General features: G+C 40.4%; 1 protein-coding gene across 3 annotated transcripts in view; it reads right to left on the reverse strand.

Moving 5' to 3' along the window:
* Positions 1 to 17423, reverse strand: part of SHISAL1 (shisa like 1) — a 312707-nt gene that overhangs the window by 284927 nt on the left and 10357 nt on the right. Inside the window, exon 1 of one of the 3 annotated variants that reach the window (XM_014575796.3) lies at positions 7884 to 8023. The exons of 1 other annotated variant lie outside the window; for it this stretch is intronic. The gene's annotated coding sequence lies outside the window, so the exon portion shown is untranslated. Of the gene's footprint in view, positions 1 to 7883; positions 8024 to 17423 lie in introns of those variants that run through there. One more of the 3 variants, XM_075899724.1, reaches the window with a different exon arrangement.

Consider the following 17423-nt stretch of genomic DNA (forward strand, 5'->3'; position numbering starts at 1 on the left):
CTCCCACTCCATTTCCAGAAAGTACTGCATTACCAATAAAGTCACTTAAACTTCAGGGATAACAATGACTCATCCTTCTGGATACCAAGCTTTTCAAAGCTCAAGGTTATTATCTCTCTTCTTAGGGATTGTCTGACCCTTGTATTTGTTGGATAACAGTCTACTTTAAGTGCCTATGAAATGATAAGGACGAGAGACTGTGTTCTAGCCCAACATGTCTTCCAGTTTTGGTTTAATCTGGTATCCTAGATCATACTTTTTACGTCCTATCTTCAAAAGAAATTCTAGGTGAATCTTAGAGTTTGTTTATCCAGTGTCTTAGCCTGCGTTAGTAGGGGTATAAGTTTTAATGTGCAATAGCATGTCACATGCTAACTTGCTTGTGTGGACCCTGGTGATGCGTGCTAGAAGTCTCCCAGCATTCATTTATGTAATCCTGTTACTATATTATCACACACCAGGAACTTTTTTTGAGTGGCAGCCAGTTAGTGTGAGACACAGGAGTTTGCATTAGAACTAACTAGACAAAGGTGTGACTAAGGTACAAGGGTGACAAGCTCTTATAGCCACCCACCCCTGAAATACCTTACCAGGGAAGGCAGGTATGTGTTACCCTTTCCTTCATGCAGTCCAGCTCACTAGTTACTTCTCAGGGTTTGTTGGTTTGTTTTGGCGGGGGGGGAGGGGGGTCAACCGCCATTGACCAGTATAAATCTGTGCCTGCATTAAACTTATCAGAGATATGTTTGGATGGTGGAAAACTCTAAATTCCTGGTTGCAAGCCATGTCAATTTTATCCTTGGTCTTGTTTTGTGTGTTTTGCACCTTTAAATGAAAAGCATGCTGCTGCAGATGTGGCTATAGAATTGTGTGTGTTACTAGGGACACATATGTACACAAACAAACAGCATACACTTGCTTTTTCGCTCATGGAGACTTAGATAAAGGGAGCCACAAATGTAAAAGCCATCCTGACTCATATTATGTTGATCCAGCTGGAGGAAGAAGTGACATTCAGATGCATAGACCACTGCCATTGGAGCTGACAGAATGTACCCTATTGCACCATTATCTGTCTCTCCCTCTGATACACACTTTCTATAAAGAAACACTATCAAGCACTTGGGCAATTACAGAGGATCTCACAGAGGAAAAATTAAAATATCTTCTATGACATAGTGGAGATAAACACAGAAAGCAGCTGTTGTCAGGACTTCCCCTCAGTTTGATACACTCTGGAAACACAACAACAACAACAAAAGAAGAGCCATTTCAAACACTGTTCTCTGGCCTTGAAAACTTGAGGGGGTTTTACATCTAGATTTCTTGCCCACAATAAAAGAAACAAACAAAATCTTTCTTTTAGAAACACTTTTCTTTACAGCTGCTGATTACCATTATCACAACTCCTCAGCTGTCTGACTTTTCCCAGCATGCTTTTCTGCCAACTGACCCTTCAATTATGGCAGAGACAAAGAGCTGAAGTGCTAAAGTGGATTTTTGGCAGCTGGTCTCTATTTACTGCATCTCTTGTCCCTGTGAGGCAGCTACATCCATGTACTCTTCCTCTGGGAGGTCTCCAATGGGTCAGAGTTGCTGCGTGCTAGTAGGCGGTAGCGTGGGAACCGTGCTTAGCCGCAATATGAATGCAACACAGTCTGCCTCCAGTGGTGTCAAACACACACACACACACAAAATTGACATTTAAAGAAATATCCAACTTTTCCCTTAGGGCTTGTATCTGCAGAGCATCCCAAGTACAGAGAGTGCTAGAAAGAATTAAGGAATACTCAGCTTAAGGCTCTGATCCAGCAAAACACTACAGCAAGGGCTCAATTTTAAGCCCAAGAGCAATCCCATGTTCTGGAGAGAGGCATAGGCATGTTGTCAGTGACAGAAAGTAAGATAAGAGGCAGCATGGGATTTAGAATTATCACCAAAATGTGGAATGCTGCACATTACATAGCCAGGTGATCTTCACATTGTTAAGATTCTGTTTAAATGGCTCATGGACTTCTTGCTAAAGTTACAATGGTAGTAGCAACTAATATCATAGCTGATAAATTCAGTATCCTCAGGGCAGTTATAAATGAATACCAAATACACAGATAATGACAGAATCTGAAAATGTCACCATAGCATTGAATCAGTGACCTATATAAATATTTACAATTTTAAAATACTACCCTATAGCTTTGTGTTTCATTACAACTGCAGTAATTGTTAAAGACAATTCAAGATACTCCACATTGTCTTAGTTCATGGAAATAAATAAAAATAGTGTCAGTCCTGACAGCGGACAGATCTCAAGGTGCTTGACTGCAGGGCCCCTCTCTATGCCTAAGCATTCTTGCTAGCCTTTTTATTAGAGATATCATGAAAAATGTCAGATCTCTGGTTAATTCCTCCACATTTTATATTTAATTATTTCCCAGCCATCTCTACTCTATGTCTATTTTTAAGCTATACCATCCAATAACCACCACAAGAGAGTCTTACCCAATACACGTGTCAGGACTGATCCCCACTCTGAAACGCCGAATGCAGAAGGTGGGGGCTCGCAAGAGACCTTAAAAAAATATACCAGAGCCTTTAGAGGCTCTGGTTACAAAAACTCCCCCAGTCACCGATTCACTGACTTTGGGGTGGGGGGGAGCAGAGCTGCCCCCCATCAAGTTATTTTATCCCTAAAACTGTGGGGCGAACACTTTAATTCTCCTCTAGGGATACCCCAAGCTCTTTTGCGACAGAGAGCTTGAAAAAAAGAAGAGAGAAAGACAAGCTGCAGTCTCTGGTGGCTGACCTCTTGGTCTGAGGCATGCAGACAGACACACCTCCTGTACTTTCCAGGACACAAGAATCAAATCACCACCTTAAAAAAAGTTATTTTTATTACAAAACAAAAGATACATTTGATAAAGCATACTTGGTTGCTAGATGTTATGAAGCTGCTAAGGAAAACAAATTAAAACAGAAAATTTCTGGGAACAATTCTAGATCAGGAATCAGCAACCTTTTGAAATCAAAGAGCCAAATTGTATCAAAATTCAGAACAAGTGGTCAACAAACAACCATATAAGAATGCCTATTTGCATAACTGAAAATACACAGCTTAATATTACTAATAATGGACATGATAATTAATAATAGCATAAATGAAACATTGTACTCCCAGACTTTATTTAATGGGACTTCTGCTGCTGCATCTTCTCGCACCCTTCTTTGAAGGTTACATCATAACAGGTCAAATTCACGTTCATGAATAATTATGCATTTTTTAAATTTTGAATTAATTTTTCAATTTAAATTTAAGAAGTTGCATGCATTTGGAGAATAACAAAAGAGCCATATTTGGTTCCATACTGAGCCATATTTGGCTCCAGTGCCATGAACAACAATTTCCTTATTGGTCGACAGGGCTGGCCTTCTCTTTCTGACGTTTCCAGAGGAAGTGAGGGCAAGCCACCCCAAGAACTGGCAAGAACTTACTGGCCATAGAAGCAAGCCAGGGAGAAAGCAGTTTTCATTTGCTTTTGCACCTGGACCATTTGGAATAAGAAACATATCTTATTTGTTTTTCTTAATTGCTTTAGTAAATTATATGCAGAAGGGAAAAGTACTGGATTACAAGGCATAGAATCTGGAGCCTTTGCAAGAGAAAGATTAGTCTGGTGGTTAAAGATCTGAACTGTAATTCAGAAATTCTGGATTCAAGGTAGCAGAAAGAGCTGAATCTGATTCAATATCCTAAACTGCGACACATGCCCTGTGTGATCGTGGGCAAGTCACACTGTTTCCATGCTCCTGCTCCCCACCTGTACTTCCTTTCTTCCACCACTTGCCTACCTTGCCAAAATAGATGGTAAGCTTTTGGGGGGCAGGGACAGCATCGATCACAAACAAACCTCATTGCTGGTTGAGAGCACTAGGCACTGCCACAATATAGGTAATGATGAAAGAACTATAAGAGGACAAGTTAGTCCTTCATTTCCATGTCAAGTTGTGATCCTTACAGTCTCAAAGAGGACAAGTAACAATTGTATTGCCCATGTAGATATGACTATAGTACAGTGAGAGATAAAAAGATATCTTTTAAAAAGTGGAAGTCAAATCCTAGTGAGGAAAATAGAAAGGGGCATAAACTTTGTCAAATAAAGTGTAAAAATGTAATAAGATAAGCCAAAAAGGAGTTTGAAGAATAGGTAGCCAAAAATTCAAAAGTACATCAGAAGCAGGAAGCCTTCTAAGCAACTAGTGGGGCCTTTGGACGATTGATCTGTTAAAGGAGCACTCAAACACGATAAAATCATTGCAGAGAAGCTAATGAATTCTTTGCTCTCGTCTTCATGGCTGAGGATGTTAGGGAGATTCCCCAAACCTGAGCCATTTTTTTTAGGTGATAAATCTGAGGAATTGTCCCAAATTGAGGGGTCATTAGAGAAAGTTTTGGAACAAATTGATAAACTTAACTGTAACAAGTCACCAGGAGCAGATGGCATTCACCCAAGAGTTCTGAAAGAACTCAGATGTGAATTTGTGGAACTATTAACTGTGGTCTGTAACCTATTCTTTAAATCAGCTTCTGTACCTAATGACAGAAAGATAGCTAACGAGATGCCAATGTTTAAAAAGGGCTCTAGAGGTGATCTTGGCAATTACAGACCAGTAAGTCTAACATCAATACCAGCCACATTAGTTGAAACCATAGTAAAGAATAAATTTGTCAGGCACATAGACGAACATGATTTGTTGGTGGAAAGTCAACATGGTTTCTGTAAAGTGTAGTCCTGCCATACTAGAGTTCTTTGAGGGAGGTCTACATACATGGACAAGGAGGATCCAGAGGATACAATATACTTAGATTTCCAGAAAGCCTTTGACAAGGTTCCTCACCAAAGACTCTTAAGTAAATTCTTATGGGATAAGAGGGAAGGCCTTTCATTGACTGATTCCTGTATTTTAAACCAGTTAACAAAGGGAAGGAATAAATGGTCAGTTTTCAGAATGCAGAGAGGTAACTAGTGGTGTCCTCCAAGGGTCTATACTGGGACCAATCCTATTCAACCTATTTATAAATGATCTGGAGAAAGGGGTAAACACTGAGGCTGTGTCTAGACTACAGGGTTTTGTCGACAAAAGTGGACTTTTGTCAACAAAACTATACCTGTGACTATGCTACCACCAAGTTCTGTCAACGTTATGTCAACATAACGTTGACAGAACTCAGCAGTTTTGTCGACGGTGGTAAACATTATTCTATGAGGAGTAACGCCTTTTGTCAACAGAGTTCTGTCTACAGAAGGCATTATTGCATCTACACTGTCCTTTGTGTCTACACTCTCATGTCAACAAAGCGGCTTGCTTTGGCAACAGAACTGGATGTAGTCTAGACGCTCTTTGTCGACAGAAACTTTGTCAACAGTATCTGTCGACAAAGCCTCTGTTGACAAAAGCCTGTAGTCTAGACGTATCCTACAGTGCCAAAATTTGCAGATGATATCAAACTGCTCAGGATAGGTAAGACCAAAAGCAGACTGTGAAGAGCTTTAAAAAGATCTCACAAAACAGGGTGATTGGGCAACAAAATGGAAAATAAAATTTAATGTTGATAAATGTAAAGTAATGCACATTGGAAAAAATAATCCCAACTATACATACAATATAATGGGGACTAATTTAGCTACAACTACTCATGAGAGAGATCTTGGAGTCATTGTGGATAGTTCTCTGAAAAAATATCCACTCAGTGTGCAGTGGCAGCCAAAAAAAGTGAACATAATTTAAAAAGGGATAGAGAATAAAACAGAGAATATCTTATTGCCTCTGTATAAATCTATGGTGCACCCGTATCTTGAATACAACAGATATGGCTGGCTCATCTCAAAAAAGACATAGCATTGGAAAAGGTTCCAAAAAGGGCAACAAAAATGATTAAGGTTTTGGAATAGGTCCCATATGAAGAGAGATTAAAAAGACTTGGACTTTTCATCTTAGTCTCCTCTTTTCTAAACGTAGATCTAGAAAATCATGACTGATGTAAGTCTATAAAATCATGACTGGTGTGAAAAAAAAAGTGGTTAAGGGAAACTTATTTCCTTGCTCCCATAATATACAAACTAGGGGTCACCAAATGAAATTAATAGGTAGCAGGTTTAAAACAAACAAAAGGAAGTTTTTCCTCACTCAGAGCATAATCAACCTATGGAACTCTTTGCCAGAGGATGTTGTGAAGGCCCGGACTTTAAGAGGGATGAAAAAAGAGCTAGATAAATTCATGGAGGTTAGGTTAATCAATGGCTATTAGCCAGGATGAGTAGGAATGGTGTCCCTAGCCTCTGTTTGTCTGGAAATAGATGACAGGAGAGGGATCACATGATGATTACCTTCTGTGTTCACTCCCTCTGGGGCATATGGCACTGGCCACTGTCAGCAGAGAGGATACTGGGCTACATGGACCTTTGGTCTGACCCAGTATGACCATTCTGATGTTCTCATGTACAAAAAGTCAGAATGCGCCTCATCTGAACTTGCAAGTATGAATCCCGTATATTAAACTGTTTTTCTAAAGGTAGCCTGTTAGCATAATGATTTTTCATGTAATCACTTCATGAACAAAATAGCTTATATCAGAGTTGGAAGAATCCACTTGCACTTGAAGGGGTCCCTGGCTATCAATCAAGAGAAGGTTCAGAAGGGGAGGGAGAAACATTCACCATTTGCATTACAAAAACAGAAATAATCCTGGATTCCCAAAAGGGTTTAATATAATGATCTCCTCTTTCACCGGAAAATATGGATCAAAATTAATCCTCTTGCCTTAAAATATCCTTTTTAAAGATTAGGTAAAGAATCCTTTTAGACAGTAATTAATATCTGGAAGTGTTCGTGTATCACAGGATAAGCAAGCTCCCAGCATTGGAGAAGTGTGGCTTTTTTTCAGACCAACAATATCAGACTTGTCCTATTACAATAGCCATATTAATCTATAGTTTGTGCAGAATTTAATTTTGCCTTTTGCAAAAAAGTACTCTATTAAAAACTGCAAAAGCTTAAAACTCAATGCTCCCTGTGGTTTAAGAGAAAGTGTTAATAAACATTTCCTCTTTGCTTTTTTGCACATTAATAGAGACTAGGAAGTAATATTCCCACTCAATATAATATTTAGCCCTTTGTAAAAGATGAATGTAGATATGTCTGGCTTAGCATGCATGTCCTGGCAAGTTAAAATATAGTAGCACTTCAAGAGTTAAGTCCCTTCTGCAATTAATTCATGATGCATTGATCTCTGGTCTTCTTTTGTAAACCCTCTCTCAATTTTGGTGTCTTTCCAAAAAGTACATCCTGGAAACAAATTAGCTATAGTGACTTAAATACATATGGTTTTATTACATTTAGTTTATTTTTTATTACTGTAAAAGAACAAAGGCAGAGACAGTTGTTGCTTTTTCAGAGACACAATATCCTGTGGGAATGGGCAGATGGTTTCCTGACAGTATAATCCAGATTCATTACTGGATTGATTTTTAAAAAAACAACCACCACCACAAAGCTATCTAGGTGCTTTGACTTAGCACTAGGGGTTTTCAGGCATGTTTCTAAAATGTATGAAAGCCTTTTAAAATGTGCAAATTAATAACTCCTGAAGTATAACCATTTGAGTCCTATTTAGTTTTAATGCAGATCCCAAAATTCTGTCAATAGGATTTCTTCTGGCATTCAACATTAGCTAGATCATTACATTACTAACACATTGAAAGGCAAAAAGCACAGCCCACTGTTTAAAAGTGAGGAACGTTTGTGCCTTTAGCCTCAAAAGAATTCCTTTCCAAAATGATATTTCATCATTCAGATAGGGTAAAAGCAGTATCAATAACATTCATTACCTGTTAGCAAGTCAGTTGTCACCACAGATGGAGCTGAAGAGAAACAACAGTGGATTTCAAAGTGACAGCCTATTGATCAACTTAATCCACGCTAAGTGAACATCCAGATCAACTGCAGCTCTGAGTGAGGGAGAGAATCTCTTCACTTGAGAGCAGATTCCCCTGGATGCCAATTTTATAGCACATTCCAAATGAAATAAAGAGGGCTCTGTTTTCCCCTCCCTGCTGACAAGATCAAATGTTGTTATCTACAGCCACCTGTCTCTGAGCCAAAGTACCCTTTCCAAGTCAAAGCAGTTTGGGTGTTGAAAACAATGTAGGCTTAATTGATATTATATATCTTTTTGTAATGTGCCATCAGTGCATCAGATCACAGCTTTTTCTAACCAAGAGCTCCCTGACCGTTTCTCTTCTTAGGTTACCGAGAAAGGTTTATATTGAGCAAATGACCCTTTACCACACAGGAATAATAGGAGAGCTTTCTGAAGATTTTAACATTCAGAATTTCAGCCTGTCATTTTTCTTCACACAGCTCTGAGCTCAGTCATGAATTCTTTCTAGTGATATCCGGGGGAAAGGAGTGTAAGCATGGGAGTTTCCATGCTCCGTTTGCTTCTCACACTTTCTGTCTGATGAGAAGGTGTGGGTGGAAATGCCAATTTTACAACAGAATAGATGGAAAAGACAATTATACCCATGAAACACAGAAAGCACAGTGATCCCTCTTCTGGTGCACACTCAACCTGTAGTTCGTTTCACAGCTACTGGAGGGAGATTCTATACTACATACAATTTTATAAACCAGTGTGGATGGCAACAGAGTTGTTTGTTTTTTAACTAGGACATGGGCCAAAGCTCACTGGTTCAGGAACATTTTATGATTTCTCCAACTGAGAATTCTGAAAACAGAGTAATTTCCGTTGAGCTTTGCAAACAAGTGAGTGTGTGATGCATAAACTCTAACCATGCTTAAATGAAATACTTGAAATACTCAACATTCACACTTAATGGCACACTTCAGAGAAATATGGGGATGCCATTATCTATATTTCAAAAACCCAGGAACTCCCCAGTGTTTGGTCCACATACAGGTTGATGCGCAATGATGTGGGGCCCCATATCCAGTTCTCCTCTCACGCCGATTTAAAGAAAATGAAAGTCATTTTTCATGATCCAAGTACCTCAATGGGAAGATTTATGATAGCAGAGCACTCTTTAACATAGCAGAGAAAGCTGAATAAGATCTAGTGGCAGGAAGTTGAAGCTAGACAAATTCAGACTAGAAATATGATGAATAATTTTTTTAAAACAATGAGTAAAATTAACCATTGGAACAATTTTACTTAAAGCCATGATGGAGTCACCATCAATTTGAAGTCTTTAAATGAAGACTGTATGTCTCGTTCAAGTATATGATACAGCTCAGGTAAAAGTTTTGGACTAGATGCAGTAATTATTGACATACATAACTCTGGCACCATAGAATGAAAATGGTCAGCTAATCATCATAGACTCTTCTGGCCTTTTTAAGTGTTACACCTGTAGAAAGCCATGATCCGCAAGAGGTGAATTACCAGCCAGAGATGTTGCAAAGTAAGAGGAAGACACCATTCCTTTAGAAGGCACACAGGGCTTCCACCATCATCCCAGAGCCACCACAACAGTGGGGCAAGTGGGGCGCTCACCCTGGGCACATCATAATCAGGAGTGCAAAGACACAATGAGTAAAAATAATAAGCTGCAAAAGTAAAGAGCACGATGCATGGTCACCTAAGGAGAGGGGGCGCTTAATTAGTATTTTTCCCTAGGAGCAAAAATACCTAGTTATGGAGCTGCATCATCTTCCCTCAGAGATTCTAAGGGAGGAAGGCAACTTTAATCTGATCCTTAGGAACCTTGCCGGCAGATGTGGCAATAGCTTGTTTCCCTAGTCAATACCTTCTCTTGGTGGCGCCATTCACAACGATCTTCAGGACTCTGGACGAAGAGTTGGTTACTGCCATTTGTCTTCCATGTGCAACCATAACCATGGGGATTCTAAGCCAGAGTAAATCTTGGATGAATCTTGAGGTATAATTACATCATCATTTTCATCCCCTTTTAACATAGGGGCACCACATTGCCCATAGTATTGCTCAGACAGTGCCTATAACTTGCCCTCCCCCCATGAAACAGGTCTTGCTAAGGAAGCAGTCTAATTTTAGAATGGAAGGTTTGGGATATTGTTTATTTTCTTCACATTTAGAGGCAGTACTGCAGCTTGTCTCAGTACCTTTCAGATGTATGTATGGGTACGTCTACACTACATGCCTCTGTTGGCAGAGGCATGTAGATTTGTTTATTCAGCAAAGGTAAATGAAGCCGCGATTTAAATGATCACGGCTTCATTTACATTTACATGGCTGCCGTGCTGAGCCGACAAACAGCTGATCAGCTGTTTGTCGGCTCGCCGCTAGTCTGGTCGTTCCCCCTGTCGACATCAAAGTCCTTTGTCGGCAGCCCCGGTAAACCTCATTCCACGAGGAATAACGGGGCTGCCGACAAAGGGCTTTGATGTCAACAGGGGGAACGTCCAGACTAGCGGCGAGCCGACAAACAGCTGATCAGCTGTTTGTCGGCTCAGCGCGGCAGCCATGTAAATGTAAATGAAGCCGCGATCATTTAAATCGCGGCTTCATTTACCTTTGCCTACAACCCTAATCTACATGCCTCTGCCGACAGAGGCATGTAGTGTAGACACAGCCTAGGTGGAACAATTTTTCAGTGAAGTTCTCAACAGTGAAGTTGTTGAATACTTAGAAAAATTATATCCAGCAGCAACAGTTGCTTCCTTTCCTCTGCTGGCTTACTCTGTCCCTCCAGTTCTCACCCCTCTCTGCTTTGTCCCCCCAGTCAGGCAATCCCTGCTCACATCCTCACTCTGTCCATTTTGCTTTCATTTGCAGCATGCTACCCCACATAGATGCTTCTTTCCCTCTCTTCAAGCCACCAATCCACTTCCTCAGGGATGTTAAATACAGCCTTCAAGTCTGCTTGTTACTCCAAGGTAAAAGAAATACATGAAGCGCTTTTGTGATACCATTAGAGTTGCCAATGCTCCCGGACCAGACGTCATTTGCGGCAATGCTATCTGGTCTGACTGCGTTGGCAACCGTAGATACTGTCTAAGAAAAGGATGTAACAGCTAGGGAGTTGCGGTGTATGTGTGGGAAGTATTTCTAAATCTGTCCACTGCTCAATGAGGCAGCAAGCAAGCTCTGAAACTCAAACCTCAATAGTGGGCTCAATTCAAATGAACACAGCCTTGCGGTTCAAACAAAGCCCACCTAGGCTGAACAAAATGGAGGTTATCAGGATAGCCTTGATGCTGACAACACACTAACGTCAATGGAAAATCCCATATAAAGCAACAGCACAGAATCTGTCACTCTTTTTGTTCTGCATCATTAGAGCTATTAAAGACCAAGATCGTGGGCGGTGACAGAGCTAATAACTAAAGAATGTGCAGTAGGCAGTTACTGCAGGTACCTGTCTAATTCCAGCCCAAACAGTTACCACTCTCATTTATGGGCTATGTTAGAAAGCTGATCAGTGACTGAAGCTGAAAGGAAAAAGTAATTGCTGTGGCTTAGTACACTAGATTATGTGAGATAGTAAATTCTCAGTGCCTGTAGACAAACCCGCTCTTTCCTGAGAAAGAGTGGAGCAGATGTTTGTCACATAGATACATTAAAAAAAAAAAAATCTAGTAATTGGTTTTTTGCTTGGTGCGCAATGCATATAATGATTTCTTCATAACCATCAGGCTCCTCTCTTTCTGATGTTAGTAGTGTTTTGTTTGTTTTTATTTAAAAGTATCAAGGTCTTGATTCACCACTGTTATGTCTCCTAAAAGAAACCCAAGTGTAACAATTGATTCCAATAAAAACAAAAGGCGAAAACACTGGAATAATACAGTAGTGAGTCCAAACCTCAAGGGTAGGTTCAAAAAGTCAATACAACTCAGGGACTGGAAGATACATAAAGCACCAGTGTAATCTGCCTATAAGCATATAGTTATATGCAACTCCTGATAGGATAGAGTGGGACTCTCTCAGGTTTATTAGTGTGCCACTGCTTGCAACAAAGAGACTCTATCCTTCATTTCAAGCAGTAGAGACAGAGACTAATGCATCTTGTGTCAAAGGTCCTCAGTTCAGATCCCTCCATTAGCCCAGACGAGACAAGTTACACTGTCACAATGCTCTGATTGGGTGGCCAATTTATTGTCTGAAGAAAAGAGGTAATATTAAAAAAACCGTCCCACTAAGTTTTTGTCACATGAAGATGCAAATCACTGGAAAGATGTGCTCCCAAATGGAGTGGCTGATCACATCACATAGGTAGATGTACAAAACCAAGTTCTCATTTAATTAGCAAATTACTTCTACCCTTTGAGTTTCTCTCCTTTACCCTTTGGGAAGAACACTCAAATCTGTTAATACTTTTGGGCTCACCCTTACTGCAAAGCCTACAAATTACTGCCAATGACCGTGGCTAGATAAGGCGCAGTCAGTTTGCTACTTCTGTCCTCTCTTCTTTTTTCTGAAATCCAAACTGCTACTGCCATAACCTCTCACCCTAAGCCTACTCTCTCCACAATTTAAAAAGCAGCAGGAAAACATGTGAATATCAAAACTGTGTCAATTGTGACTATGTTCATGTATATTAAAACTCTATTCCTCTTCCCCTTTGACTGTAAGATTTCCACTAAAGGAATTGCTGCATCATCTGATTTGCACAGTGCCAAGCATAATGGTGGTTTCCTCCTGATTAGAGTTTTTGATAACTAGTAAGCAGAACAACTAGAGGATGTAGTGAATTTTCCATCACTAGGAATCTTTAAATCAACACTGGATGCCTTTCTAAAAGGTGTTCAGCCATGAGTTATTAACCTTGATGACTTGATTCAGGAATTATTGGGTCAAATTGAATGGCATGAGTTGCACAAGAGGTCAGATGAGATAATGGTCCCTTCTTGTCTTAAAAAAACCCCAGACAATGGATCTGTTTACACGGACTACAATTTATCCCGATAGATTTAATCTATATATTTTAGAATGTCTGTCTGTGAGTCCATTTGATCAAGAATGCCTCCTAAATGGTAAGAGTGAGGGCTACCAAATTTATGCAGCTTCCTCTTATGGTAATTTAAAGCAAGGTCAGGGTTTGTTTGTGCCAGGACAACTAGAAGCCCCAGGAAATGAACAGTGTTTCATAACATACAAAGGGAGGAGCTGCTGATCAGAGGACACAATATGAGAGCAGCCACTGGGGGCAGTGAGCCCACAGGGCAGAGCTAGCCTGCAGAGTGTCCACTGGGTTATCACCAAGGCTGTGTCCAGACTCAAGGGTTTTTTCGAAAAAAGTAGCCTTTTTTCGAAAAAACTTCACCTACGTCTAGACTACAGCCGCGTTCTTTCAAAATTAAATCGAAAGAACACGGCTTTTCTTTCAATGGCGGAAAACCTCATTTCCTCAAAAAGTGCTCTTTCGAAAAAAGGCGTTCTTGAATGCAAACAGGGCTTTTTCGAAAGAGAGCATCCAGAGTGCCTGGGTGCTTTCTTTCGAAAAAGCGGCTTGCTTTTTCGAAAGAATTGCTTGCAGTCTAGATGCTCTTTTTCGAAAGAGGCTTGCAGTCTAGACGTAGCCCAAGGGAGTGGCCAGAAGGGCAGGACCTCCACCATCTTACCCGCCAGTACACTGAGTAAGGCTGGGGACAGGGGGGTGGGAGAGAAGAACAAGCCTCTGGTGAAGGGGTGAAGAGAGAGCGAGAGAACACAATGACAGTCCCCTGGTGGGTGGGGGCCTCACACCCTGAGCCCCTCTTTGCCCCCCCCAAACCTCACTCCTGCACACACACTCCCCCTCCACCACACACATCCGCAAGGCCCAGTCTTGAAGGACACCAGCTGGGTAAGTCTGCTAGTTTTCCATATAGTAAACACAAGGCTTTTACCTGAAATGCAAGCTAGGTTAAGTCCCTAGATGTATTGTGCATTACGGTCTCTACCTATCCATAACAGAAGAGTACATTATTATTTCCAGCTTAAACAACCACCATTGCTCCATGTCTTGCTTCCTTTTCTGGGTATGGGACAAGAGTCTAAGAGGCAGAGTGATTATGCTAGGTTGCATTAGATAAATGATAGTATAAGGTGGATCTGTCCTATTAAAGAAAGGGTATACTCATGCTGATTAATGTGCTGTCAAGTGCAACTTGTCATCTTCCAACTAAAAAAGAATTATTCTTTCTTCAATAGTAGTAAAAATATCCACAATCCTTCTGAAATATATGTAACCCTCCAGTGTTGCAATTTGTTAGAAAGGGATGTTTACAGCTTGATTAGATACCATCTCTGTGGGTTCCCGATGAACATTATATGCTAGAGTCATTTTTCTCCTCGTAGGTCAGAGAAAGTTCAGTTTTATGGCAGGCAGGTGGGAAGGAGTCTCACTTTTTTAATGGATGGCACAAGCAGCTGAACATTATATATTGTCCTTTTTAAAAGAAAAAAAGATCTTGGAAATAGTTTCAGGGGGAAAAAAGGGATATGCTACTTTTCCACAGTCATTACTCCTCCTTTTGAACAACTGCTAGATCTGCTGTGGAAAGGAGCTCTGTGCTATTCCTATTCAACAAGATACTGAAACAAATGTATCTACTTCAGGCTGTCTCCTCAATTAATCTTCTGTGTGCACCAGCTCAGGAAACCAAATTTCAGACCACACTCTATTCAAACCCTTTATGGAAGTTTTAAAATGGTCAGATAAGACATTGCTCCCATCCTTCAGTTTCCTCTCTCCAAATTATTAAAACGTTGTCTCATATTTATTCCTGAGATTTTGCACACCATTGTGTGTCAGTCAGGAGTAATGCACAGTATAATTTTCACTGGGAAACAATGGCAAATGGAAGTAACAAATTGCAGTCCCCTAGTGAGAACACTGATTTAGTACTGAAGATAATACTATTATTGTTCCATCAAATAACTGAATTCTTTTAGGCTTGTTCTCCTGACACTGGAAAAATGATCTTATGATTAAGGCCCTGGACAGGATCTCAGGAGATTTCAGTTCATTTTCTAGATCATTTATAGGATTCCTGTGAGCCCTTCAGAAAGCCACTTCAGTTTTGTGTGTCCCAGTTTCTCTTCCATTTAAAAAAAAAAAAAAAAAAAAAGGATTCCAATCCATTATATCTGTTCTGTTCTATCTGTCTTGACTATTTGGAGAGTGAGCTTTTTAGAACAGAAATCTCTCTAATATCTAAATGCCTTTGATGTCGACCACGGAACTTCCAGACTACCACGCTGAGCCGACAAACAGCTGATCGGCTCAGCGCGGCAGCCATGTAAATTTAAATAAAGCGGCAATTATTTAAATCGACGCTTCATTTTCCTATGCTGGGTAGTCTAATCTACATGCCTCTGTCGCCAAAGGCATGTAGTCTAGACGTACCATAAGATGCTTTTTTCAGTAGCACTATTAAACCAAATACTTCCCGGTCTGCAAACAGAAACAATATGCCCTTCCTTTAAGCATAACCTCTGGTCAAATCTACAATATATTTGAAAGTGTCTGTCTGTCCGTCCGTCCGTCCATGTCTCTGTTTGTTCAAGAACTCCTCCTAAACATTAAGAGGGAGGACCACCAAATTTGGAATGAAGTGTCCTCTTCTCATAACTTAAAGTAAGGTCAGTAGGTTAGATGCACCTTTCTCCTCTCAGGTTCATGTCCCCAGAATATGGAAACACTGGGTGAAGCCAGAGCCACTGAATTGGCCTAATTCCCCTGTTAGTCGCATCAGTGTAAATATGGAGCAGCTCCCTTAGCAGACAGAACTAGTTCAAATTTATATTAGGATAAATAAGAGCAGAATTTGGACCCCAGAATGTTCCTTTGCTCCTCTGATAGGCCCATGTTTCCGAAGAGGCACACACTAAACCTTACTGCACTTCTGCATACACCTCATTTCAACTGTGCAAATGCATCGATATGCTGACACCAAAGAACATGCTATTTATGCCCAGTTCTCAGTCACACATGGTATTTATGAAAGAACAGAAGCTAATATTTTGCATTCATACAATGCCTTGGAAAATGCCTTCACAATATCATGTTTCTCTCACAAGGGGGTTATTTCCATATCGCTAAGATAGAGATAAAGGAGTCACAGATACTTAAGTGACCTGCACAAGGCAATGCTTCTGTCACAAACTTGAGGTAAGAACAACTCCAGAGCTCCTCATTCCCATCTTAATCACAAAATTATCCTCCTTCAACCTGCCACACCGTTCATATTTTCTGTATACGTTTTATAGGGAGATGTTTGGTTAACTATCAGACACTCATATCTGTCATCCTGGATATTTTGCTATCTTCTATGTATATGTTGAATACCTAACAAAGCCTTTCTGCTTTAAAGGAAAGTGTCAGACACATTATAGTTATCAGAAGCACATATTAGCAATTTCTATCCCAAAATACAGGCTGTTAATATGGTTAATTCGGGTGACATGACAACATTTAAAGTTTAATGAGTAGGTGACACCAATGACAGCTTAAAATCCAAGAAAGCATTAGTATGGCAGCATTTCCAAGTGCCTGCTGTCAGGTGGCAAACAGGAGAGAGCACGATACAGGTAAACAAAAAGAACAAGAAGAGATTCTAACCATTTTGAAGTGTTTCTAGGCTTTTCCATCAGTTTGCCATGTTAGGATTTTTATATAATTCTATTGCAAGAGGGACCCAGTGCATCAGTTGACATGTTCATTTTTATGACACCGTTAAGCGGTAGTACACCAACTGATGTTAAAACTCTGTCATACAGAATTACATAGAATATGATCCTTGGAAAGCAATTCTTTTCAATGTAAGTCAGACCAGCTGGCAAACATTTGCCCCAGAAGGCCATGGGAGACATTCACGGTGTATGATTAGAGCAATGCACAATCCAGGAGCGATTCCACAAAGCCTGTTGAATTTCCATTATGTCTGACAGCTGGAGGCGAGACACTAGAAAAAGATAGCCAATTAGCAACAGGGCCTGCCATCCCACTAGAGAGCTCACTTGTACGGCTCCTGCACATCGCTTGAGGCAAAACTGAACTTGGGAGCACTGATGGCCTGATGGTGTCAGTCCTGTCAAGTGGCCAAAAAAAGGACACTACCCTCTAGTCAAGCCAAAAGGATCTGTGCTGAGCTCTACTGAGCTAGAAGTCATTCTTTACAACAGAGATTGCCAAGCAGTTAAATGAAATTCAGTGCCTCCCCATTTTAGCTGTAGAGCTCACCATTTGCACTGTTCCTTCCTACACTTTAATGCTCACAACACTGTGCCTGTGCCTCTTCCTAATTTAGTTCACAAGCTGACTAATTAACAACCTGTGAAGGCTACATAGCTGCAGTGCCTTTATCCTTAGGCCACGGCAGCATATTCATTAACCGTTTATGTTACAATATCCAGAAGTTCCTGCTATAGTATACATAACAATATT

The sequence above is a fragment of the Pelodiscus sinensis genome, chromosome 1 (genome assembly GCF_049634645.1).
Source record: "Pelodiscus sinensis isolate JC-2024 chromosome 1, ASM4963464v1, whole genome shotgun sequence".
NCBI lineage: Eukaryota > Metazoa > Chordata > Testudines > Trionychidae > Pelodiscus > Pelodiscus sinensis.